Here is a 27,962-nt window from a genome sequence, read left to right on the forward strand (position 1 = left end):
AATCTTTAAAAAAAAAAAAAAGAAATAGGAAAATATCTTGCTATTTGTTGATGGAAAAATAATAGTAAACACAAACCTCCATAGGCTATGGGAGCATGAGCATAACCATATGGGAGGAAATAACGTTTCTCTCTTCATATATATTCTTTTTCATTTCCTTGTTATACCTTCCCAAAACAGAGATATTCAAAAGTAGTCAGAATGGCCATCTTCTAACATTAAAAATAAATAAATAAATAAGTGCACCCCCCAATAAGTAAACAAAGTAGAGTAGTAACCTAGAGTTCCACTGGGTGAGCCACTGCAGAGACTTAAGTCTTCCAGTTTCAGAGTGATGTGTCTTCAACTTGTATCATTTTTAGTGGAAAAACATAATTTAATTTTGGTGAAATGAAATTCATCTCCTGACAGGATTGGTAACAACACTCACTGAATTTCACATTCTTCTTTTGTGAACTGTGAAGAAAATGAACGGCAGCTAGAAGATCAACAGGATTCCAGCTCCAGCTGCAGAAAGAATGCAGATTACCAGGACAAAAGCATCTATATTTTTATTTATAAAGCTAACAACAGTGTTAAATCTACAACTTAATTACAGACCAACTACACCACAACGTTTTCAAATGGCAAAACTACAAAAAAGTTAAGTGTCACAAAAATATTTCAGGAAAAGTGAAAAGCTATTCACTTTTCCCGAAATATTTTTTTTTTGAAAACTATCTTGCTAAAGGGAGTTCAGCTTGGAAAAATTATTACCAAAGCTAGACATTTTTATTTTATACAAGCTATACTCAAAAATAGCTTTATGAGACTGATTTCTGGCTAAAAGTATCAAAGAGTTTATTAGTCCAGAAACAAATAACTGGGGCAGCTGGCTGGATCTGATATTGAGCCTCTCCCAGGGTCCTGGGATCGAGCCTGGCATCGGGCTCCCTGCTCAGCAGGAAGCCCATTTCTCCCTTTTACACTCCCCCTGCTTGTGTTCCCTTTCTCACTGTGTCTCTCCCTGTCAAAAAATAAATAAAAGCACAAAAAAAGAAACAAATAAACTTAACTGACATGGTTGGATAAAAAAGAAACAAATAAACTGCCTACTCCAAAAATTTGCATTCATTAAGATTTCTGGAGTGTGATGTTGCTAACAGATCCTTTAATAGCAGAATGTGATGATCATGGGATTAATTATTGCTAAACTAGTTTTAAAAAAGAAATAAAACAAATTAAACCTGTCATAATCTGACCAAACATGTGTCAATGTACAGTTTCAAGGTTATTTTTACAAAATACCTACATTTACACAATAGGCTCCTGGCGGGATTTTCAGACAAAGGTTCTTTTAATTTACCCTGACCTGCTCTAAATGAATAAATTACACTATTTAAAGAATTACTGTCGATAATTGTTCTTTCTCTTGGGTCAGAAAGAGGCAAGAGTGGATTTAAGATGAGAGGAAGTGCTGATAACTGAGGGAAAAGCACAGGGGCTTAGGGAGGGTCAGCAATCACCTGAACCGCACCTGGTGGGATGCTCTCCAAGGTTAAGAATCAATCTGCTCAACTCCAATTAACAAGGAATTTAAAGAAAAACTACAAAATGGTAGTTAAACCCTTAAGGCTTTCGATCGTATTCAAAGTCAGTCCAACTATATATTCTGAGGTGGCAGGGGTTACACCACCAAGTCCTAGCAACTGCAGCACTGGGCATGGTGACTGTGAGTCTTTAAAAAAGCAAAGAATGCCTTTCCCCTTCAAACAAACAAACAAAAAGAAAAAAGAAAGAAAGATTGAAATAAAAAAAAATCTGAGGAAAAGTTATAACACTAAATTAAAATGATTTGCAAAGGATTAGTATATAACAAATGGTTTGAAGTAACCTATTAAAAAATTGGAGAGATTTTGATTTCATTGTGAGAGTCAGCAAGGCATTTTTGTTGTTAAAAAAACCCTCATTTCCTTACAGAAACAGTTTTTAGTTTTTAGTGAACTTGTAAACAAAAAAAAAAAGCTCCCATTTCAAAATGAAAACTAAATCCCAAATCATATAGATGTTTACAGTGATTACATTTATCTAAGTAACGTACTGTTCAGTTGTAAGATGTTAACTGAATTTCTGTGACAATTTTTAAAAAAAATATCAAGAACATTATAGAGTTACTGCAGAGTCCTAAGGGTAATTTAGTAGTTACTAAGTTTTTCTTAAGTCTTCGGCTTTAGATTCTGATATTTCTAGCACAGGTAAGCAGGCAGAGTCTATCCTATGCTCAAATACTGGAATCTTTGGTTGCTTCCGTATCATTTGTCTGGCCAACAAGAAATCAACCAGTTTAAGAATGTTTTAAGTGAACAACTTGCAAACCCCAGAGATGGATAAACCCTAGGAATGCACACTGTGAGCATTTACAGCCATCATCCCTGTGGCTGGAGATTGTTCATGCCCTTCTTCTGAAAGGAGATCTCAAAGCAGTAGAGCTCAAAATAAAAGATTTTTAACAACAACAATATATTGGCATATGCACAATTCCTCCACCAATTTGTGTGTGCCAACCACTTAGTTAACCTTTCCCCTTGAAAAAAATGCGACAGGAAATGACACCATATTTCACCATCTCCATTAATATTCACAGCTGCGGCGGCTACTCGGGACACGGGACACAGGACACTCGGGACACGGCATCACCAATGCTGCCCAGAGCCAGTTTATTCTGAAATTTAGTTCTTTATACCAAATAAATGGTATAAAGTGGTTCACAACCACTGACTAGTCTACATAGGAAGTAAAACTCCTAGACTTGGGGAGAAACAAATGCTGGTCCGATCATCTGGCCACTTCTGTTCCTCCATTCAAGCTCAGAAACCTTTCAAGTTACTTACTGCTGGTTTTGTCATTTTGCTGCCCGTCCCTGCCCCACGGAGAGGCTGCCTGCTGGGCTGCTTTCTGCTTTAAGGTCGTCCAGTCGCCTGCGTAGTCACACTGGTGGTTCAGGGTCCTGAGCAGACCGCGCAAGCGCGGCCTCAGATGCATGCAGTCCCGGGCTTCCGCAAAGCGCGGCCACCATAGGTGAAGTACTATTTTGGTAACCCCTTAGACAAAACTTCAGCAGGCGTGGACATCTTCTTTCCACTAATCTTTTCGTATTTTTGCTTTTTTGCTGCAGACTTTCGTCCCTGCCGTGGCAGACTGGTTCTATGAAAAGACATTACAACACACCCCAGGGATGCCGCGTCCTCTCGGCGACTGTTTGATACAAGATGTGCATCGGTGCTGGCATACGGGGCAGTGCCAGCGACATCTGTATCCTCTCTGCACGGTGTTACCTTGTCCTGTTGTCTCTGCGTGTTCTGGCCAAACCCGGATCAGTAAGGACTACCTTATGACAGTGACGCCCAAGACGCACTACGGACTTTTCCGGTTGAACGTCCCTGGGTATAAAATTCTCTGTTTGCACATACTCGGTTCTAAGATCAGCTAACGTAAGTACAGTTTTCGCTGCGAGCCCTCTGGAAGGGAAACTGAAGAGGTCTTCGGGCTGGTCCAAGAGGCCGCAGGACTAGCACATCCTGCCTACGCCACCCTGTGCGCGGGATGCCCGCCCCACCTGGAGGAAGCTCATAGGCTTTGCTCCCGACCGGCAACTGGGGTGCCTGGGCTTTTATGAGTCGAGCTTCGCTGCCACTAATGCGCCGGATCAACGTCCCCGAAAGAAAAGGCAGAAAAGGCGCGTGGCGGTTTAGGGCGGTGACCCCGCCGCCACCGCAGCAGCCCACTTCCACTCGGAGGGATCCTTGCTCCCCGCCGGCGCGGCCATCTTGTTATTCGTCTCCAATGCAAAATGGGCGCCACCCGGAAATGTTTTCTGAATGATCGCTGTTACCAAGATTTAAAGTTGACACGCGTAGGGTCTTATATTATTGTGATACGATATTGTAACATTTACGTTTATTGCTAAATTTCAGTTGCTAGAACTGGATATTTAGGGTCATGTGTACTTCATCTTGAATCTTGCCACGTGCGTCTTCCAAATATGCATTTCCCAATGGATGGTCCTCTCCATAGAACTTGTGGATTTCTGGAATTCTGCCTCTTTCCCAAACGTTTTAATGTGAAACCTTTTGCCTAGGTTTGCATTTTCTGATTATTAGATTGAGCATCTTTTCCTATGTTTATTGGTCATTTGGTTTTCCCTTCCTCTGTATTACCTTTGTCGTTATCTGTGCTAGTTTTTTTTTTCCTTATTTATGTAAATTCATCTTTAGATAATCTCGGATTATTTTCCTCAAGGGTCATAATGATATTTTCTTATGTTTTCTTCTTAAAACTTCAGTCAGATATTTATGCCATTAGTTGGTCTATAATTCATTCTTTTAATGTGTGAAGGGATTAAATTTCTTTTCTCCAGAGGATATTTTCCCAGAGAAAATATATTTTATTGTCCATTCTTTACCAGCATCGCATATTATAACGTCTGGTTAAAAAATTTGGCGGCACCAGGTTGACTCAATTAAGCATCTGCCTTCAGCTCAAGTCATGATGCTGGGGTCCTGGAATCCAGCCCTGCCTGGGGCTCCCTGATCAAGGGGGAGCCTGCTTCTCCCTCTCCTTCTGCCAGCTGCTCCCCTTGCTTGTGCTCTCTCCAATAAATAAACAAAATCTTTAAAAAAAAAACAAAAAACAAAAATAAAAACTTTTTTTCCCTATCACCATGATAATTCTATACCATTATAATGATTACTGCTACTTAACAAGTCTTCAGCTCATAGGGAAAATTTATAATTATGATACCTTTAAACTAAACATACTATGTATGTGTGTATGGGTAGATTTCAAATCTTTAATATGCTTACTAATTTTAAGTGCTTGATTAATAAATTACTAAGAAAGCTGACTTTGAATTTTCATTGCTAAATTTATTTGTAAATTTCTTGTTATTATTTTCAAAATTATCCGTTGTATTTATACACTTGTATTTTGAGGAGGGCCCGACTGAGAATTTAGTCTGCCGTATTGTCATCTTATTCTTAAACCATGTGTGTTGACTTTGAATACTGTTATTGTTTTCTACTTGAACATGACATGTCTCTCTTAGTAAATAGTTTCTACAAAAGTGGTATTATAGCTTATATTATTATACTCACATTGTCCTGAAGATTTATTTTATTTATTTATTATAATTTATTTATTATAAAATTATTTATTATATTTATTTATTTATTATAAATTTATTTATTATTTTTATTATATTTTTATTTATTTATTTATTATAAATTTTATTTATTTATTATTATAAAATTTATTTATTATAAATTTATTTATTATAAATTTATTATAAATTTATTTATTTATTTATTTATTATAAAATTTATTATAAAATTAGGCAACTTGAAATGTAGAACACAGAAATAAATAAAATAAATAAAATATTGGTCGACCTCTTGTTCTTTAAATATTATAGTATTTTGTTACTTCATTATTCTGTTTAGTGTTCTACATTAAGTTCCATTTAGATATGATACAACTCTATGTATTTCTGATTGTAAGCTTCATTCTTATTTGCATTTTTATTTATTTATTTCATTTATGGTCTTGGACAAATCACACACATACTGGATAGAAACCACAATAAGTAAAAGTAAAATGTCTCAATATAATATTAACACTTAACACTAAAGAATCAAAATTTCAAAATTAAAAAAGTTGGTTTCTCAGGAATTGTTAAAAGGATCTCTTATAATAACCTATTTCATCAACTTGTGAATTGGTAGGAATAGTGAAAAATAATGTTTTGCTTCTTTATAAAAGAAACTCTTATCGGAAAAATTACTTTTTATAGAACATTTCAGGGTTTTTTTAGTCATTTTTCCTCCATGTAGCTGTGTTTCACAATGTTGATATAGTTTTGTGATTAAAATAAGAAAACAAACAAAAAGCTATTTCAAGGCCCTGCTTCAAATCTGTTTAAGACAACCAGGTAAATAAAGTACAAATCCTTTGGTCTGGTATTTTCAATCTGCAAACTTCATGTTCTAACATCATTCACACATATTTCTTTTTTCTTTAACTATAGTTGAAATACAATGCTATATTAGTTTCAGGTATACTACATAGTGATTTGACAAGTATAGCTACTCTCTGTCTTCACACAAAGTTATTGCAATGTATTGACTGCATTTTCTTTGCTGTACTCTTTATCTCTATGACTTACTTATTTTATAACTAGAAGTTTGTATTTCTGAATCCCCTTCAGGTATTTTGCCCATCCTCTCACCCTTCCTTCTGGCAAGCACCAGTTTTTTCTCTGTATTTATGAGTCTGGTTCTGTTTCCTTGTTTATTTAGATTCCATATACAAGTAAAGTTATCACCCTTATATTTATTGCAGCACTATTTACAATAGCCAAGATATTGAAGCAACATAAGTGTCCATCATTAGATAAATGGATAAAGAAGTCTTCTAATGGAATATTGTGCAGCCATATGACAGAATGGGACAACAGGATGGCAGCACAAATGTATGCCATTTGTGGCAACATGGAGGGACCTAGTAGGTATGATCCTAAGTGAAATAAGACTAAGTAAGACAAATACCATATGATTTCACTTGTAAGTGGAACCTAAACGAAACAAATAAATAAATGAAAAGCAGAATTAGACCTATAATATAGAGAACAAACTGATGGCGCCAGAGTAAAGGGGAGTGGGAGATACAGGCTTCAGTTACAGAATCCATAAGTCATGGTGATACAAACTACAGGATATGGAACATAATCTATGACATTATAAGAGTTTTATATGGTGACAGATAGTAGCTACACTTGTAGTGAGCATAGCATAAAATATAGAAATGCTGAATCACTATGTTATCAACCTGAAACTAATGTAACATTGTGTGTCAACTATACTCAGGTAAAAATGTAAATTAAAAAAAAAAAAGAAAGAAATCTTGTCATTGTGATAACATGGATAGATCTAGAGGGTATTAAGGTGAATTAAGTCAGGGGAAAAAAAATCCTGCATAGAATTTAGATTTCATACTCACATTGTCGTGGAGTATCACTGGACACCCTCCTGGGCCAGTATAGCCTAGTACTAATGAATTTTCAAGGATAAAGTTTGGTTTACTCTTGTTGATATTATGCAATCTAATAAACAATATGGTATTTAAATCAACATCCCAAAGTTGCCATGAAAGGGAACACATTGCTCAGGCTAGAATGATGAGTAAGTGACCTGCCCACTGGAATGGCTATAGGCATGTCTGTTTGAAGAGGAATTCGTCCTTTGCCACTTTTGAGCTTAGTACTTCTACTCTGAAGTCCTTTGATTAGATGGTGTCAAGGTGTAGACGTCTCACTGTCTCCCAGTAAACAGGACTTGTAAATAACCACAGTCTTAGGATTCAACCTTCCTAGTCCCTTGTCTCCTACAGAACAGGGTCTAGTCTGTGTATTCAGAAGGTGGTGGCCATAAAGCTTCTGAACATCTAACTGTGCTATCAGTTGCTGCTGACATTCCTTTTTTCCTGGGCCCAACCAACAATTTCAAATTGTTGTGGAGGTAAATGGGGGTGGGGCTAGTGAAGAGGGGGGACTATTAAAACACAGACTTATGAAAATGTTCTTTTCTTTTTTTAAGATTTTATTTATTTATTGGACAGAGAGAGATCACAAGTAGGCAGAGAGGCAGGCAGAGAGAGGGAGGTAAGCAGGCTCCCTGCTGAGCAGAGAGCCTGATGTGGGGCTCAATCCCAGGACCCTGGGATCATGACGTGAGCCAAAGGCAGAGGCTTTAACCCACTGAGCCTCCCAGGCACCCCGAAAATATTCTTTTCAAAATAATTACAAGCCCTTCCAGAAGGCACAGTAACCACTTCTAATTTAAACAAACCAGATATTTTCTCTCATGTTCTTTTTGCATGTTTTAAAAGCATTTTTCCACTTCATGTTATTCAAATTCCAATGTAATGAATCTTATGTTACTGGGTTATCTCTTGTTCTCTACCTGATGGTCACATAGCAAAAGCATTTGCTTACATTGTGCTTCTAGACCAACTCCTTTCAGTTGTTTAAGGTATTTAAAAGAAAAGAAATGACAAAGTATGTTGTCAAAGGATAATATTTTTAAAAACATAAAATTATGACTCTCATATGAATAAAAATAAAAAAATACCTAGAAATAAATTTAACCAATGAGGTAAAAGACCTACACTCTGAAAACTATAAAATATTGATAAAAGAAATGGATGATGACACAAATGGAGAGATATTCCATGTTCATGGATTTGAAGAACAAATATTGTTAAAATGTTTCTACTACCCAAATCAATCTACAGATTTAAAGCAATGCTTATCAAAATACTAACATCATATTTTCACAGAGCTAGAATGTATAATATTAAAATTTGTGTGGAACCACAAAGCAATTTTGAAAAGGAACAAAACTAGAGGTATCACAATCTCAAATTTTAAGATTTGATTGCTACAAAGTTGTAGTAATCAAAAGAGTATAAATCTGGCACAAAAAATAAATTCACAGATCAATGGAACAGACAAAAAACCCAGAAATAAACATATGCCAATATATGGTCAATTAATCCTCAACAAAAAAGCAAGAATATACAGAGGGGAAAGAGAAAGTCTTTTCAACAAATGATGTTGGGAAAACTGGACAGTTACATCCAAAGTAATGAAATTGGACCACCTTCATACACCATACACAAAAATATATTCAAAATGGATTAGGGACTTAAATGTGAGACCCAAAATCATAAAAATCCTAGGAGAGAGCATAGGGAGTAATGTCTCTGACATCAGCCATAGCAACATTTTTCTAGTTATGTGTCGTAAGGCAAGAGAACCAAAAGCAAAATAAACTATTGGGAATGCATCAAAATAAAAAACTTCTGCACAGTGAAAGAAACAATCAATGAAACTAATAAAACTAAAAGGCAAACTACAGAATGAGAGAATATATTACAGAGGACACATCCAATAAGGGGTTAGTACTTAAAATATATCAAGAAGTTACACAACTCAACACACGCACACACACACACACACACACAAGATATGAATAGACATTTCCCCAAAGAAGCCATACAGATGACCAGTTGACACATGAAAAGATCCTTGACATCACTAATCATTAAGGAAATGCGAATCAAAACTATAATGAGATATCACCTCACATCTGTTTGAATGGCTAAAATAAGAAAACACAAGAAACATCAACTATTGGTAAGGATGTGGGAAAAAAAAAAGGGGAACACTTGTGCACTGTATCTGCAGCCACTGTGGAAAACAGTATGGCTATTTTTCAAAAAATGAAAAATATAATTACTATATGATCCAGTAATTCCACTACCAGTATTTATTTACCCAAGGAATATGAAAGCACTAATTCAAAAGAATATAAGCATCCCTATATTTATTGCAGCATTAGCCAGAATAACCAAATTAAGGAACAACCCAAGTATCCATGGATAGTTCAATGGATAAAGAAGATGTGGTATATATACATATATATATATATATATATATATATATATATATATAATGAAATGCATATATAAAATATATAAGAAGAAGGAAATTTTGCCATTTACAGCTTCATGGGTAGATCTAAAGGATATAATGCTAAGTGAAATAACTCAGTAGGAGAAAGACAAATACCATATGATTTTACTTATATGTGGAATTTAAGGAAACAAAGGGGGGCACCTGGGTGGCTAAGTCGGTTAAGCCTCTGCCTTCGGCTCAGGTCATGATCTTAGGATCCTAGGATCAAGCCCCGCATTGGGCTCTCTGCTGAGCAGGTACCCTGCTTCCCCTCTCCCTCTGCCTGCCTCTCTGCCTACTTGTGATCTCTCTCTCTCTGTCAAATAAATAAATAAAATGTTTAAAAAAACAAAAAAAAAATTAAAAATAAAGGGCCATATAGTAAATGTTTTCAACTTTAACACCTCTATTGAAACTTTTCAACTCTGCTATGGTAGCACAAAGCACCAATAGCAATATGCAAACAAATGTGTATAGCAGTGCTTCAATAAATGTTTTACTTAAATAACGGAAGGATGGCCTGTGGGTGGTAGTCTGTGGACCCTCCCAGTAAACCACACCACTGGCATTCCAAAAGATACTGTTTATGTTTATGTCCCCTGAAATTCCGTGTTGAAACCTAATCCCCAATGTAGTAGTATTTGGGAATGGGGCCTTTGGGTAATGATTGGAGTGGAGCCCTTAGGAATGTGATTAATACTCTCATAAAAGAGACCTTGGAAGACTCTTTCATTCCTTTTTCTGTGTCAGGACAAAGAGAACATGAACACCTATGAACCAGGAAACAGGTTCTCATCAGAACCAAACCACTTTGGCACCCTGATCTTGGACCTCCAGCTCCAGAATTGTAAGAGATAAGTTTCTGTGGTTTATAGCCACCTAGTTTATGGTATTTTTATTATAGCAGCCTGAATGCACTGTGACAGAAAACCGGCAACAGGGGTGGGTTGTTGCTGTAACAAATACCTAAAAATATAAGTGTCTTTGAAATTAGGTAATAGAGGCTAGAAGACCTTTGATGTGCATGCTAGAAAAACCCTATATGGCTGTGAACCGGTAAGGGCTCAGAAAGAAAGGAGGCGAGCTTTCAAAGCAACCTGGGTAATGGCTCAGAAAGAAAAGAAGGAGAGCTGTCAAGAAAACTCCATTCTTCTTAGAGAATGTCTTAGTGATCAAGAATAGAATTTCAGTAGGAATATTGTCCACAAATGCCAGTCAGATGAGGTCTCAGACAGGAATGAGAAATACAGTGTTAGAAGAAGGAAAAAAGACCATTCTTGTTATAAAGTGGTGAACAACTGGGCTGAACTGTGTTCATGTTCCAGTGTTTCATGGGAGGTATAACTTGCAAGTGATAAAATTGAATATTTAGCTGAAGAGATTTCTTAGTGAAGTGTTGAAGGTGCACCTGAGCTCTGCCTTGCTGCTCATAATAAAACATAAAGGAGAAATGACTTAAAGATGGAAATGTTGGGGCACCTGGGTGGCTCAGTCAGTTGAGCATCTGACTCTTGATTTTGGCTCAGGATCATGGGATCAAGCCTCACGCTGGGCTCTGCATTCAGCAGCAGAGAATCTGCTTGGGATTCTCTCTCTCCATCTCCCACTGTCCTTCTCCACTATGCATGTTCTCTATTTCTAAAATAAAGAAACAAACCTTTAAAAAAAATGGACATGTTTACTAAAAGGGAAGCAGAACATAAAGATATGGAAAGTTCTCAGTCCACATACATTAGAAAATGAGAACACTAAGTGCCAAGTTATCTTTGATAAGTAGAATACTATGAATCAGCCATCTCGACTTCAGAAGCTTTAGGCACTATTCTTCAAGAAAATGGAAGAATGGCCCAAAGTCAATGCATAAAGGAATATTCTCAAGCCTTAGGATTTAAAGTCATTGGGACCAATTACCCTTTCTTTTTTCTTATTTCTCAATTTGGCTTAGTATGTCTCTCCTATTCCTATCCCATAAGTGTATTCTGGAAGCATATATGTCCTTTGATCCCACAGGCTCATAGCTGGAGGGGAATTTGCCTCTGGAAGAACCATACCCTGAGGGTATGGTTACTTGATGTGGAAATGTTGGGGTTTGGAGCCCATGGCCAAGGAAGAATTCTTGAGACACCTTTGGTGCAAAAGGAGTATTACTAAAACTTGGGGGGCAGGACCCAAGGGCAGAAAGAATTGCACTGGGGTTGTGGGGATGGCCCATTATGTACTTTCAAATTGGGAGGAGTTAGGGATAACGTAAGTCTCCAAGGAATTTTGGAAGCAAGTTTTCCAGGACCTTGAGTGGGCTAGCTGTTGTTGGGAAAAGGTCATTTATTACCTCCTGAAAAACCCTTGTCATGAGACCAATTAGATGCATATCAGTAGGTCATAGGCTTGGGGAGGATTGCTAACATGCTTCTTGGAGGGTAGAGATAAAGGAAGTTTCCAAAGGAATTTTATATGTTAAACTGGAATCACTGTTTATGATCCTGCACTTGGAGTAATGTTAACCTAAGATTGCCTTTTGCCCTTAGCAAAGTATTAATATCCAGCAGTTGAGCTCCTTGAGGAAGGTCACTCTGCTTTTCTCAAGGACTTGTCAATGGGCTATAAGTAGTAAGGGGATTTATTTTATTTTTCTTTTGCCTTTGTTTCCCATATTGTTACACATACCTGAATTAGATGACATTAAATGAGATATTACAATCAAGCTTAAGAGTTGATGCTGATACAAGACTCTAGGGGGTTTTGGGGTAGAATGGGTATAACTTGCATGTGAGAAGAACATAAATTTGGGGGGGGGCAAAGTGGAATAATGTGACTGAATGCATTCCCCCAAATTCATGTTGAAATCCGAACCACCAATGTGAACTCTTAGGGGGTGGGGCCTTTGGACTGTGATTAAGTCATGAGGGAGGAGTCCTCATGAATAAGATTGATGCCCTTATCAGAGAGATTCTTGAGAGCCCTCTTGTTCTCCTTTGGCCAAAGGAGGACACAGCGTAAGGCCTTGCAAAATTGACTTATCCCTATATCCTGTAAAAGGAAGGACATACGCTTATCAGACTCATGCAAATAACTTCATTGCAATAAAAGATAAGGAGACTCAGTAAAAGTCTGAATTCTGGGACATGAGTGGAAAATCAGGTCTTACTTGAAAATCTGTCATTTTAATTTACAAAGCAGATCCTACTAAATGATTTCCTAAGTGGGTCACCACTTCCTTAAGAAGAAGGGTCTTCCTCATACACTCAAAAAATAGGACATTAAAACAACATTAAGAAGATTCAAAACAAAAGCAAAAACAAAACCCTAGAAGACTTTTCCTCATCAATTCATCCAGACTTACATAATAAACCCTTGTTCCACTGCATCTTGGATTAGCAGTCTGCTAAAAGAGCTGTGGAAATCCCAACTCAGTCCGCTGATACTGTGTGGAATGTGCCAACTTCTAGTCTACTCTTGGAAAGGGCAGTAGTTTGGAGTAACTGGCACAATGATTTTCCATGGGATTCTGAAAGAGTCTTTTGTTGAAGACACAAAATCTGGCCTATCCTTTAGAGCAGAATATACAAGTCTGAAGGATAGTTGGAAGAAAGGAAGGCAGGGACAAGGGGCCTCCCCCAGGGATAAGGGGCCTCCCTGCCATAAGGGGAAACCACTCTTAAAAGGATTTTACACCACCCTGGAAGGAGCCCTTCACCCTTTCCCATGTGATAGATGACAAAAACCTGAGTGGGTGGCAGGCTCATGGAGGGTTAATTAGATTAAAATAGCTCTCCAACATGCCCATAAGAGCCCCTAGACTTAGAAACTCCTGTGGCAACCCTCCCCTACTTCTTCAGTAACTTTGTACTCTATCATTCAATAAACATTACCAATGCTCAATAGACTTTGCTTTGCTGTCCACCACTCTTTATCTGGTCTATATCTTCATTCTTCGAAGTGGCATGTCCCAGAGCAATGTGTGTGGAAAGAGAAGAAATCCTGTAATACATGAAGCATCAGAGAAAATTAAAAAACAAGCAAATAATAATAATTAAAAAAAAACCCAGCTCATTCTTCCAGCCTATTAATGAAAGTGATTTATTTATTACCATAACTTCTAATACTACAATAAAGGAGAGTACAATACCCTATTGGGGGAATTAGAACATAACTATTCATGAGTTTTGATCAGTGTTTTTCCCTTAGGGCTATAACATGTTATAGATGGTGACGATCCTGAAAAATCTGCAGGGACTTCCTATAAAGCACACAATTTCTGAAATATTTATGTTAGTACAATTTTGCTTATAGAAAATTAGGAGGGACTAAATATTTCTTCAAATTGAAACTTCTTATATATATCTTAGAGTAGTAACATAAAAAACCTAATAATTTCTAGTATCTCTTTTTAGGAAGTGAAAGAACAAATATTTTTTATTTGGGGAGACTTTCTGGCAAATCTCAAAGATCATACTATAGAAAATAAATTCAGAAAGTTATCATTATTATTAATATTATTTTAGAATTAACTAAATGATCATTAGGATATGAATTGTCAGAGGATATGTGAGCAGTTGACTAAGGAACATCACAGGTATTAGGGAAAAAATATACTCTGACGAGTACTTCAGCAGTGACAATACACAATTAAAAACAACATAAAATCAGATAAGGCAGAAGACCATGTCTTCTGTTTCTGTATCAAAATATTTCAAAATAAAAACAGAGCTGAGTAATTTTTAGTAAAGGTGAAAAAGGGTTGAGAAATAAAATAGATTCAGGGTCAGTATTGTTAAATACCCAGGTAAAAGTTCATTCTTAAATATATGTGTTTCTTTACTTATTCACCCAGAATAGACATTGGACACAATGTCACATCATGGACATTGGACACAATGGAAATAAAAGGTAAGCCATATATATGCAGTTTTAAGTTTCAATTAATTAAAACTATAAATGGTGGTGTGCCTGGGTGGCTCAGTGGGTTAAAGCCTCTGCCGTCAGTCCAGGTCATGATCCCAGGGTCCTGGGATCGAGTCCCACATCGGGCTCTCTGCTCAGAAGGGAGCCTGCTGCCTCCTCTCTCTCTACTTGTGATCTCTGTCAAATAAATAAATAAAATCTTTAAAAAAATGTAAATGGAAGAAAACAGGGAAAATAATTTTTATGATATCTTTTAAAAATTCATTCTAGTATATGGAAAAAATACTGTGATTTCAGTATTAGTTATATAAATATAATAAGATATTTTACATTTTTTGAACATCTCAGTATCGGTGTGTATACAGATTACATAAAGTAAGAGTTGAAAAAGCAGAGTCATGTATCCACTTTGTTCCAAAAAAGCGTTCCAGTAACTAAATCAAGTTTTAGTCTTTTATTTAAATTATTTTTAAAAATCAGCTCTCCACTTACCCTAGCAGCATTTCAAATGCTCAGGAGCCACATATGCTTGTGGATTTTTTTTCCAGACATTATCTTAGCTGCCTTGACTCCCCTTCCCTGTTTCTCTTTCTTACCGTTCCCCAACTGAAGGCAAGTATCAGGTCTCATCAATCTAAGAAAGCCCACGTGATTGCAGGAGAAGCAGGGGAGACAGGCAGAGGGAGAGGGAAGCAAGTTTGTCTAATTCTAATAAAAAAGGCAGAGCCCAGGGCGCCTGGGTGGCTCAGTGGGTTAAGCCTTGCCTTCAGCTCAGGTCATGATCTCAGAGTCCTAGGATCGAGTCCCCCATCAGACTCTCTGCTCGTCGGGGAGCCTGCTTCCTTCTCTCTCTCTCTCTGCCTGCCTCTCTGCCCACTTGTGATCTCTGTCAAATAAATAAATAAATTATATTAAAAAAAAAAAAAAAAGAAAGAAAGAAAGCAAAGCCCAGCTTTTTGTGAAGTGGTGAAATTCAAACGATGGTCAGGCATTTTCAGACTTGGGTGTAAATGGGCACTGCACATGTGTTCATATTACGCTCTTGGAACTGCTTAACTATATCCAGCAGCTGCATGCAACAGGCCAGGCATCAGTCTGTGGGGGTCAGTAGGTTTGGAATACCAGCTTGTCCCACTCTAAGTCTCTGACCTTGGGGGAAATAATTGTATTGATCTGAGCTTCAAGATTCTCATCTGTAAACTGAGAATAATAGTATCCATCACCCTAGTTTATTTTGACACTCAAATGTGATGATAGTGGTGACTTAGCTTTGTAAACCATGAATTCCTCTACAATTATGTTGCTATTCTGATAGTCTCCTCCTTCTGGTTTGGGGTTCTTCATTAGTATACTAAGTCACTGGAACAAGTGGGCCCTTCTGGCCCCCAAAACCTTTCTATTGATTTCTCACCTCTTTCAGTGGCACCTATGATCCCATAAAAATTCACATATCCCTGGGGCACCTAGGTGGCTCAGTCAGGTAAGCGTCTGTCTTCCACACAGGTCATGATCTCAGGGTCCTGGGATGGAGTCCCATGTCGGGTTCCCTGCTCAGTGGGGAGTCTGCTTCTCCCTCTTCCTCTTCCCTTCCCCCTGCTCATGTCCTCTCTCTCTCATTTGCTCTAGGTAAATAAATACAATATTAAAAAAAAATTTCACATAACCCTTTAAGAGAGACATAAAGTGTTGGTGGGAATGAAAACTGGTACATCCGTTCTGGAAAACAGTATGTAGTTTCCTCAAAAAGTTGAAATTAGAGCTACCCTATGAGCCAGCAATTGCACTACTAGGTATTTATCCTAAAGATACAAATGTAGTGATCCGAAGGGGCAGGTGCACCTGAATGTTTATAGTACCAATGTTCACAATAGCCAAACTATGGAAAGAGCCTAGATGCCCATCAACAGATGAATGGATAAAGACGATACACACACATACACACAATGGAATACTATGCAGACATCAAAACACAGAAATCTTGCTATTTGCAAGGACATGGATAGTACTAGAGGGTATTATGCTAAGTGACATAAGTCAATCAGAGAAAGACGGTTATCATATGATCTCTCTGATATGAGGAATTTGAGAGGCAGGGTGGGGAATCCTGGGGGGCAGGGAGGGAAAAAAATGAAACAAGATGGGACCATGGGACCAGGGAGAGAGACAGTCCATAAGAGACTCTTAATCTCAGGAAACAAACTGAGGATTGCTGGGGGGTCAGGGTAGGGATAGGGTGGCTGGCTGATGGTCATTGGGGAGGGTATGTGCTATGGTGTGTTCTATGAATTGTTTAAGACTGATGATTCACAGAACTGTACCCCTGAAGCAAATAATGCATTAAAAAAAAAAAAAATGTTTAAACCAAAAAAAGAGAGGGATAAAGAGAGAGTGGGAGAGAGAGATATAATTTCAGCATGCTTCAAAGGCAAGAAAGTCACTGGGAAAATTATCCCCTTTGTGGATTTAGCTGTTCTCTCAGTCACCAGCTAATGGACATTCCTAAATATCTCTCAAGGCTTTAAGAGCACTTAGAAAACCAAATTTTGGCTCTTTGCCTTGAGGCAGTTTACGTAGTGGAAGGAACACAGCCAAAGGGAGAATCTGGTCCTTTTCATCTATGTTCATGATTTACTTTGTGACTTAGTTCAAATCACAGTGAAACAGAATAAAAAACTCCTTTAAAATGGAGTCAGGAGGCGAAAGGGAGAGCTCTGGGGCCTACCACGCATGATCAATTGCAGACTCAATGAAAAGAGAATTACCTTACATTCCCAATAGGGAGTGGCCTACTTCACCACCCCTGCAGGAGGAAGGAAGATTTTCTCCTCCCCAGCAGAAAGCTTAGCCAATAAGAAAATACTGCAATTAGGCCAATGAGAAACCATCACTACCCGGAATTCCTGCTTTCTTCCAAAGGATGTTTGTTCAAAGCAAATCTTCCCAACTTCCTCCTTCTCTCTAGAGTAATGTTCCTCTCCTTTGATCTTGGCTACAGGGGTTGCCAAAGCTTGACTGTCCCGAATTGCAGTCCCTCTGTCCTTTCCAAACAAACCTATTTTACTAATGAAAGAACTGTCTGTTTGACCTCTAAGGTCAACATCACTTATCTTCCCTGAGCTACAGTGTTTGTTGTTGATGCTTTGATAGTGGTTGTTGTATTTACGTATTAAGAGCAATAACAGCTGTCTTCTATAACGTTTAAAAATGATGTAACAATCAGATAAGATGGTGGAAGCATGAGATATGGAAGCATATTGTTTATTTGTAAAGCCTGCTACAGAGGAAACTATCTTTCTTTCTTTCCTTCCTTCCTTCCCTACTTTTCCTTCCTTTTCTTTTCTTTTCTTTTTTCTTTTCTTTCCTTTTCTTTTCTTTTCTTTTCCTTTTTATTTCTTTCTTTCTTCCTTTCTTTTTTGAATTTTTCTTTTTTAGCTAATACACTAATATAGTGACCAGGACATCCATTATATCTCTAAATTAATGTCTTTTAGGACACAATACAGATAAAGAGAAGGTGGATTTTGGTTCTACAAAATAAACCAGCACGGAGTTTCCCTCCAAAAGACTCTCACAGCTTGTTCTAACCTTTTAGATCCTTATCTATATGCTTTTTTGGGAAATTGCAGTAAAATAAAAACTGCTGTCAAAAGCATTTCAATGGCAAGTGGACTTCTACTGAAATTGTAATGCTTTATTTTATTTTTTTTCAGAGTAAAATTTATCTATTAAAATGTGTCCTTTGTAAAAGTTCATCAGTGAAGATCATTATAGTTTTCTTTAATTGAACTTTTAATTAGACCACAGAGATTATTTTAAATGTTTCTTTTGATTACATGTTGAGTACTGTGACTTGTTGCCTTATAGAAATAGCAGAATTGACATTTACTTCCTTATCTCCTTGAAGGCATTCAGATAAGGATAATTTCATTAGTTCCTGTCTAAATGATGTTTCACATCTAGGCCCTAGAGCTAAGAAAATGGTTTTCAATAGACTGCACAATTTAGTCTAGTCATGTAGACTAATTAACTTAATCACAATACTTAAGAAAAGCCTCTCAAAATCCATAATTACAAACAATAAAAAAAAATTCTTCAACATTTTCTTTGAAAAAAGATCATCACACTACAAAAAAATATATATAACATATTCGGAAGAAAAGTTTCAGTTCTTGTTAATCTTTAGTGAGTTTGCCAAAAGGAAATGTCAATTGCATGCTGTTTTTTATCTTTAGATATTTGCTTCATTATCCACATAATCAATTATTTATTCTCTACCTCAAATTAATTAGCCTTTTTGTAAGAAAAGTATCTTAAAGTTGTAATATTCTTCTAATATTAATGTGATTATGTCAAACAAGTCAAACTTGCATGTGATGATGAGGCATGAGAAGGTTTGCATTAGCTGGTGGACAATTAAAAGTCTGTGAAATCCAGCTATCAAATTGCTGGGGCACATTAAAGCAAGGCACATTATTGAATTTTAATGACCTTTAAAAAGAAAAGTATAAAAACTGTTCAATCTGTTTTTGCTGGATTTTGATTTAGGGCTAAACCATTAGGCATGAAATCAGAAGATACTCTGGCTTCAACTTCTTATTCAAAATGCTGGGTCAAAAATATTTGATCACATGCACAAAAAAAACCCTATTTGTCCACAATTTGTATTTCAAATTAACTGTCATGATATAGACAGATAAATGATGATAGATAGCTAGATAGATCATGTATACATATATACATACTAGCAAGATGTGAGGAATGATCATTTTGAAATCCTTAAAAAAAGTATATATTGCATGGAAACCTTTTTACATCAGAAATCATGGATGCGTATTAAATGAAGAAACTTAAAATTTATGTAATATGCTTAGAATAACCTTTACTACATTTTTTCTTTATTACATTTTTTATTTTTCATTTATTATAACAATTGAGTAGAAATGAAACCATGAGGTAGGCACACAATGTTGCCTATTTTTTTCTGATTCAAGCAGTACCCTTCCTTATGGAGTCTCAGAAAAGCACAATATAAAGTGTGTTTGCTTAAGCTCTGTTCTGATGTCTGTGAACCCACTCAAAATTCAGTCTGCATTGTGATCGGTTCTCTTTGTGTATGTATTTGTGTCGATATTTTTCCCCCTTTGGGTTGGGAAGGCTTATGCTATAGGACAGGAGTTGGGTTGTCCTGAGTAAGCGTGGTAGGACAACTTGTGGGAATTTTATTGCTGCAGGCAGAAAACCTCCTCCCAAGACGATGTTTAGGTCATTTTCTTGTTTTGTTTTGTTTCGTTTTTCCTCTTTTGTGCCATTTTCACTGACACCAAAGCAACTGTGGCAGCCACACCCTGATGGTCTCCACATCTTATAACTCTGGAAAATAGAATTTATTTCTGATTTCCGCACTGCGACTTATTTGTGAGGTAGAGATTTGAAGGAGGCTAACTGGCGTCCCGAGGCTCTGTAGCTGCCAAAACCACAATTTGGAAAGCTGCATCAGATAAATTACATGAAATTGTCAAAAGACAGAATTCTTGAGCCCATTTGTTCATCCTCTTCCAGAGATCTGGGCGCTAAAATGTTATCCTGAGGTCGATGTGAGAGCACTTCCATTTCCTCTGTCAGGTGGCCTAGAAGCGGGTTTGTCTCACCCTTCTCCCTTTGTGTCAGGAGGATGTTGGAAATATTAGACAGTGTTCCAAGACAGGGACTGGCCTTCCTATACCGCTGGCATCAATCTTTCAGTTTTCTGAAGTACTTACCAGGCACCAAATATCTGTACTGTATGTAGTGTCTTTAATTCCCTCAGTTAATAATATCAGCTACTCAGCTTTCTCAACTAGGTGTCTCATATTTTATTTTCATTTAGAGAAGGAGAAGAAAGGAAGGGAAGGAGGAAGGGAGGGAGAGGAAGGAAAGAGCGGGAAGTAGAGGAAGGCCAAGGGAAAAGAAAAAAAAGAGAAAGAGAGACAGAGAGACATAGAGGCAAAGAAACAGAGAGAGAGAGAAAGATGGGTGGTTGCCAGAGCTGTGATGTAGACTAGAACATCTTGGTATTTCTTGTTGCAGCCAAGACTGACAGCTGGCCTGAGTCTCTTCAGGGATGTAGACGCACGTTATTTCCATGGCATATAATGTCGACAACCCTCCACTCTGTCATCTCTGAGGACCCAGTCAGTCTCTGTCTTGGCAGAGTCCTTAATGCCAAATTTAAGCATGTGCTTAATTTGTCTCTGAAAGCTCTTTGCTCCAGCACGGAGGCGTGCCAAAAACAAATCGGAGGATCTTTCACATAAGCAAATTCCTTCATTCATGCCATAAATATGTATCAAGCCCCTACTACGTGCTTGTGATTGCTTCAAGGGCTGCGGTTACAGCATGAGCCAGAATTCCTCTCCTCGGAGCTTGCATTCTATTGGACACATTTATCTGTGCATAGTTTTCGTCAATATGGTTTTTGCGTAATGGAGAGTGTATCCATGTGAGGGACTCTGCGTGACCATGTTTACTTCAGACACAATGAGAAATCTGGAATTAAAAAGCAAAGCAATATTTTGTTTTGTTTTGTTTTGGTTTGGTTTTCCCCGGTTAGCATGCTAAACTTTTTACAGACTAAATTATTAAAATTATTAAAAACCTAAACCATATTTATGACTTTCTCATTTGTAGGTGAGGAAAGTGATTCAGAAACGGGTTAAGACACTGGCTTGAGAGTAAAGAGAAAGTGATTATCAGAAATTCAAACTCAGGGGTGCCTGGGTGGCCCAGTGGGTTAAGCCTCTGCCTTCAGCTCAGGTCATGATCTCAGGGTCCTGGGATGGAGCCCTGCATCAGGCTCTCTGCTCAGCAGGGAGCCTGTTTCTCTCTCTCTGCCTGCTTCTCTGCTTCCTTGTCATCTCTTTCTCTGTCAAATAAATCAAATTTAAAAAAAAAATTAAAAAAAAATTCAAACTCAGCTGACTAAGTCTGTACTTGGTGTTATGCACTACAGGCAGCTAACCACACAGGTCATTGCTCAACTTCTCCATTTCTTGGTCTTGCTGTCTCTACTCTCTCTTGTATTCTCTGCGATCACTTTGGAAGCCATCTACTTTTTATCCTATGTTCCTCCTGAGAATTTATCTCATTGCTTTCATGCAACCAAACACAGACTAGATTAGTAAGAAGTCATCGTAACCTGGACGAAAGCCCAGACCATCCAGATGAAGTCAGCAGGGTTCCTCCATGTGTCCATGCTTCCATATGCCTCTGCTTCCCTCCTGGTAAAAATGGATCTGTTAATAAAAGTTTGGATGTGTCCCTGGGAAAAGATGGCGGGATCGGGAGACATCTTTACAGAAATATAAACTATCACTGCTTCCGTGTGGATTAGGTGGACACTGATCTTACTGTCTGGAAAGCATCTAAGAGATTTCTGCCAGGTCACGTGAACAGAACGTGAGCTACTCCCACCCGACATATGCAGCGTGTGATGATACCATCTCTTGGTACAAAACATGTCTATTCTTCATATAAACAGACATGGAAAGTCTGAAAGTATGTTCTCAGTGACCATTTAAAACTTTTCACTTTAAAAATTTTTTGTTACTATAATACTAGAATGAAACAAGAAGCCATGTCAAGTGATTACAGTCTATGATAAAACAAATGCAAGGCATTTGTCGGGATGGCAAAGAAGTGTAAGGCAAGATTCTGGGTACACTATGGAGGCAGAAAAAAACTAAAACAAGCCATAACAATTCTTGACTTCATGGAAACAGCACTTAAATACATAACTTCTCGGGGCACCTGGGTGGCTCAGTGGGTTAAAGCCTCTGCCTTCGGCTCAGGTCATGATCCCAGGGTTCTGGGATCGAGCCCCACATCAGACTGTCTGCTCAGCAGGGCGTCTGCTTCCCTCTCCCTCTCTGCCTGCCTCTCTGCCTACTTGTGATCTCTGTCAAATAAATAAATAAAATATTTAAAAATTAAAAAAAAATACATAACTTCTTGATGGGTAAATAACACAGATAATATGTGACATTGTTAAAAATACTATGAAGAGTAAAGGTAAGCATTATCACTGTGGGCTAAATGTTTAGAGAGATATTTTATATTTAGAAATAAACCACACTGATATTTGAGAATGAAAAAAAAATGGACAAAACTGAAATGTGTTTATTCATTTAAGAACTCAGCAGAAATACACAAAATAGAGAAAAAATGACATCTACATTCCATTCATATAAATCTTAAAGATATTGATTGTTTTTCAGTATTACTATATTAAAATGTGATTTTCAGTTCTCTGGTATTCTCAAACATGGAGCATTGTAACTACTACTTAGAGTGACTAAGATAATATAACCTACACTTTGAACCCAAAATGATGGACAAGGCTTAGAAAAATAGCCAATATTCTCAGTTGGATTCTTTCTTCTAGGAAATTCTCACATTTAATTTCAATATTGGGTAAAAACACATAAAATAAAACAAGTGTCATGCTTGGATCAAATGATTTTTCTATGCAGAACTTTAACTTTTCCTTGACTTGGAATTTCAGCCAGCTTGGCTAACCATCATTTAGTGTTTTCAAAGATTTTTATTTATTATTTATTTGAGAGAGAGACAGAGGGAGAGAGGGCACAAGCAGGGCGAACTGTAGTGGGAGAGAGAAAAGCCGGCTCCCGCAGAGCAGGGAGCCCAATGCAGGTTTGCGTCCAGGATCCTGGGATCATAACCTGAGCCGAAGGCAGATGCTTAACCAACTATGCTACCCAAGGCACCCCAGGTTGGTTAAACTTTAACAGAAATGAATTTTTCTGTCTTTTCTTTTCAGCTTCTCCTTCACCATGTTGACCTTGATGCTGTGTCTGCCCGTCTTCCGGCAGTCCACATAAGCCACACGGCTGAGGGACCCGTTCCTGAAGGGAGAACAGTGCTGTTAAGATACTCAAAACATCCCATTGTAAGAATTACTGAGTAAGGGGCAGAGTTTTTCTGTATTTTGTGTGTCTCTGTGTGTGTGTGTGTGTGTGTGCGTGTGTGTATGAAATATGACTGTTGTTAGATGGTTCTTGACTAAGGGTCTTACTTGGCTGGAGAAGAATGTGTTTGCTCAAAGATTAAGACACATTCAACAGAGGGAGGAAGAAAAAGCAAGGCTGGCAGGGGAGAGACGGGGAGGGACTCGCGCTTAACGCGACTGCCTGCCATTGGCTGGAAGAACAGAACATAGTGCACTGACGGCTTCTTTTGTTACTGGGCCTCGTAAAGGTAATTTGAACATTTTTTAGTATTATTTTAAGTGTAAAAGCTAAACAAGGGACACCTGAGTGACACAGTCGGTTAAGCATCTGTCTTCAGCTCAGGTCATGATCCCAGGGTTCTGGGAAGAACCATGGGTTCCCTTCTCACCAGGAAGGTGCTTCTCCCTCTCCCTCTGCACCGTCTCCACCCCATGCCCCCCACTCCCAATGAAATGAATAAAATCTTAAAAAAAAAAAAAAAGTTAAAGAGTGGTGGGCTATTAATTCAGGTAGAATTACACTATTGGTTGGGCTGCACTTACTTGAAAATGAGGAGGTGCAATAGTTGTGTAGATAAATTCTGATAATTGGTTAAAAAAAAAAAAAAGAAAGAAAAGTCAATGATCTAAGCATCCCTGACTTTATTTTACAATGTAATTCTCACCTTGAAGCCTTTGTGTTTTTCTTGCATTAAAATTTAAGTAAATTTTTGGGGCGCCTGGGTGGCTCAGTGGATTAAGCCTCTGCTTTCGGCTGGGGTCATGATCTCAGGGTCCTGGGATTGAGCCCCGCATCGGGCTCTCTGCTCGGCGGGGAGCCTGCTTCCCCCACTCTCTCTCTGCCTGCTGCTCTGCCTACCTGTGATCTCTCTCTGTCAAATAAATAAATAAAATCTTAAAATAAATAAATAAATAAATAAATTTTCCATAAATCCCTATGGGAAAAAGCAAAATCGTAATGATAAGCTCCCTTTTCCTCTTCCCCTTTTAGAGGCTAACCACTTTTTTTTTTTTTTTTTTTCCCACGAAGACAGGAGAAGTAACTAGAGGAGTAGTTCCAGGTTCCACATCGTCGGTCCCCACAGGGTCCTTCTGTTCCTTTGGATGCCCTTGTGAGGCTCCTAAGACCCACCTCTCCACGCCACTCAAGTGCGGGGCAACACGCCAGCTCCCCAACTCAAGGACACACTCCAAAATCGATGGCCTTCGCTCTGGCACGCCATTTGTTTTCCGAACACTGATTCGTTTTTATCTACATGTAAACATGCTGCAGTTAATCCCTTTAGAAAAGAAAAATCTGCCTTGACCACGCCTCCCTCACCAGCCAGCCCCATGTTCGCCTCTACAGCCAACCATCTAGGGAGGATCGTCTAATAAACTCCGATTCCCCTGAAGCCAGTTTACCCAGGCCTTGGAATCGCCAACTTACATTGTCCTCCGTAACTTCCGTGATTTAAATCCAGTAATCAATTCTCAGTCCAGATTCCTCTTTCCCCATTGAAATACTCTCCTTACATAGTTTCTAGAGTTTCACATTATCCTGATCTTTTTTTTTTTTTTTTTTGTCCCCTACGTCCCTGGCTGCCTCTTACTCATTTTTGCTGGTTGCTGCTCATTTCCCTAAACTCGCAGCTTGTGGGAATCCATGACTCACAACTCAAAATTCACTCCTTCGGTGAGCTTACACATTCTCAGATGTTTAAATACCCCATGCACTAAGGACATCCAAAAGCATATTTCCAAGCCAGATTTCTTCCTTAAGTATGGCTTTCATATACACCAGCCCATTGTATCTTCCTAGAAATGTCTACCAGGGATCCACTTTCAACACTTAACAGTCTCAACTCTTACAACCCCTCTTCTTTCAATGTTTCATTTTTCCTTTTTTTTTTTTTTTTTTCTTTTTTAATGTTTTCTTTACTGGGGCACCTAGATGGCTCAGTCAGTTGACAGTCTGTCTTGGGCTCAGGTTATGATCCCAGGGTCCTGGGATAGAGCCCCAGCTGGGGCTCCCTGCTCAGTAAGTGGTCTGCTTCTCCCTCCCTGCTCCTGTCTCTTTTTCTCAAAAAATTAAAAAATTAAAAAAAAGATGATCTTATCTATTTGACAGAGAGAGAGCACAAAAGAGCACAAGCAGGGGAAGCCCCACAGGGAGAGGGAGAAGCCCACTCCTCAATGAGCAGGGAGCCAGATATGGGGCTCCATCCCAGGACCTTGGGATCATGACCAGATGGGAAAGCAGAGGCTGACAGATGAAGCCACCCAGGTACCTCTCTTTCAATGTTTTCTAACTCCGCAAATAATAACTCCTTTTTTTTTTTTTTTAGTTGCTCAGGAATCATATTTGATTCCCTGCCGTATTTCATATCTTAGAATGCTAATTCAAGCCACCACTGACTTTCCTTAGTTTATAGGAATAATCTCCAGTTATGCTCACTGGCTTTTATTTATTTTACTTGTAACATGGTACACACACACACTACAAAAGTTTCCATAATCTTATTTTATCTTTTCTATCTCATATTCTACTGGAAGGTTCAACCTCAATTTGTTAGCCTTTCAATTCTTGATAGATATTTTATTTTCAATTTTTGCCATTAGAACAACGTTCCAAAAAGTGACCTTGCATAAAATGTCATTTTTCTTGTGTTAATGAATTTATGCAAAGTCAGTTCCTAGGTGTTGGATTATTACGCTAAAGATTAAATTAACCTATAGTTGTGATCCCCTCCCTCACTAGGTGTTATACCAAATTTTATTCCTGCAAGCAAAGGATGAGAATATTTTTTGCCTACAATTTGCCAACAGAGAGCATTATCAAACATTTAAATTTTGCCCTTCGATTTACATAGGTGAAAATTATGTCTTTGTAAGTTCAATAGGTATTTCTCTTATTATGTAAAAGAGTCAATATAATTTCATGTTTAAATATCATGAATATTTCTCTCTGTGAACTTTAAAAAAATGTCTTTTGCTTGATTTTCTTTGGGCATATTTGTCTTCCTAATGGATCCCTGGAACTACTGAAATGTGAAGAGAGTAGCCCTTTGTGATACTGTTGAAACTATCCTCCCCGCCACCCCCCCCATTTGTCATCTGTACCATTGCCAATGATATCTTTTTTTTTTTTAAGATTTTATTTATTTATTTGACAGAGAGAGAGACCAGAAGTAGGCTGAAAAGCAGGCAAAGAGAGAGGGGGAAGCAGCCTCCCCACTAAGCAGAGGGCCTCATGCGGGGCTCAGTCCCAGGACCCTGAGATAATGACCTAAGCTGAAGGCAGAGGCTTAACCCACCGAGCCACCCAGGCACCCCTGTCAATGATGTCTTAAACACACACAAAAAAGAGTTTGTTTTCTTTCAGTTGTGGTTATTGTTATTTTCCTAATGTTGTCTATTTCAGTGGGCTCAACATTTTCCTTCATGAATTCTGGAATTTGGTATCACAATAAGAAATTTTATTTCAATGTCCTAAAGTCCTCCCAAGTTTTCCTCCTCAATTTAATGGTTTTGTACTTCATATTTAAATTGCTCATCCAGTAAGGAATTTTTGTTATAAGCTATGATGCATTAATCTAATTTTGTTTTGTTTTCTAAATGGCTATCCAGTTATGGTTGCATCTTTTACTGAATTATGATTTCACCTGTCCTAGTTACCCTGCCGTAAGTCCCTATCTGTAATTGAATATAATTTCTGAGTTTCTACTGTACCTGCTTTGTTATGGTCTCTCTTTACACACTGGAAGCACACACTTTTCATAGATGCAGTTTATTAGTATGTCCTCATATATGGTAGGGTTGGTTCCACTTACTGATTTTTTTTCCCCCTCAAATCTCTGGTTTTACTTTTTTGCTTAGAGTTCCATATAAACTTTAGGATTAGATTTTCTAGTTCCAATGATAAGGTATCTATGTTACCTTTTTTTTTTTTTTTTAATTTTAAACATTTTTATTTGAGAAAGGGAGAGAATGAGCGGAGGGGAGGGGCAGAGGGAGAAGTAAAACCCGCTGAGCAGGGAGCCTGATGTGGGGCTCAATGCCAGGACCCTGGGATCAGGACCTGAGCCAAAAGCAGATGCTTAACTTACTGAGCCACCTAGGTGCCCTGATATCTATGTTTCTATATTGGGATTTTACAGAATTACAGATTAATCCTTATAAATAAATAAATTTATAAATAAATAAATAAATCCTTATAAATTTTACTGAACTTACAAATGAATCCATACTTTTCTACAACAGTATCTCTTTCAATTTGTTATCATTTGAGTCCTTCAGTCGTATTTTTTAAACATATTTTTTTTTAATTCTAATTTGTGTTTGGTTGTTACTTTATTATTGAGAAAGCTAAAGATTGAAATAGATTAATTCTGTACCCTGTTTTTCACTAAATTATTTTCTCAGCATTTTGAAAGGCATTATATCTCTTATGGTTTTTTACCTCAATATCTTCTATTTTTTTGGTTCCCTTGGCTGGAGCTTGCAGGAGTCAGTGTGGGCTTATTC

General features: G+C 37.9%; 1 pseudogene; it reads right to left on the reverse strand.

Moving 5' to 3' along the window:
* Nucleotides 1–2,862: 2,862 nt before the first annotated feature.
* On the reverse strand, nucleotides 2,863–24,790 carry LOC116877883 (annotated as a pseudogene).
* Between the last annotated feature and the right edge of the window lie 3,172 nt (nucleotides 24,791–27,962).

The sequence above is a fragment of the Lontra canadensis genome, unplaced genomic scaffold (assembly GCF_010015895.1).
Source record: "Lontra canadensis isolate GAN:19392208 unplaced genomic scaffold, GSC_riverotter_1.0 scaffold54, whole genome shotgun sequence".
NCBI lineage: Eukaryota > Metazoa > Chordata > Mammalia > Carnivora > Mustelidae > Lontra > Lontra canadensis.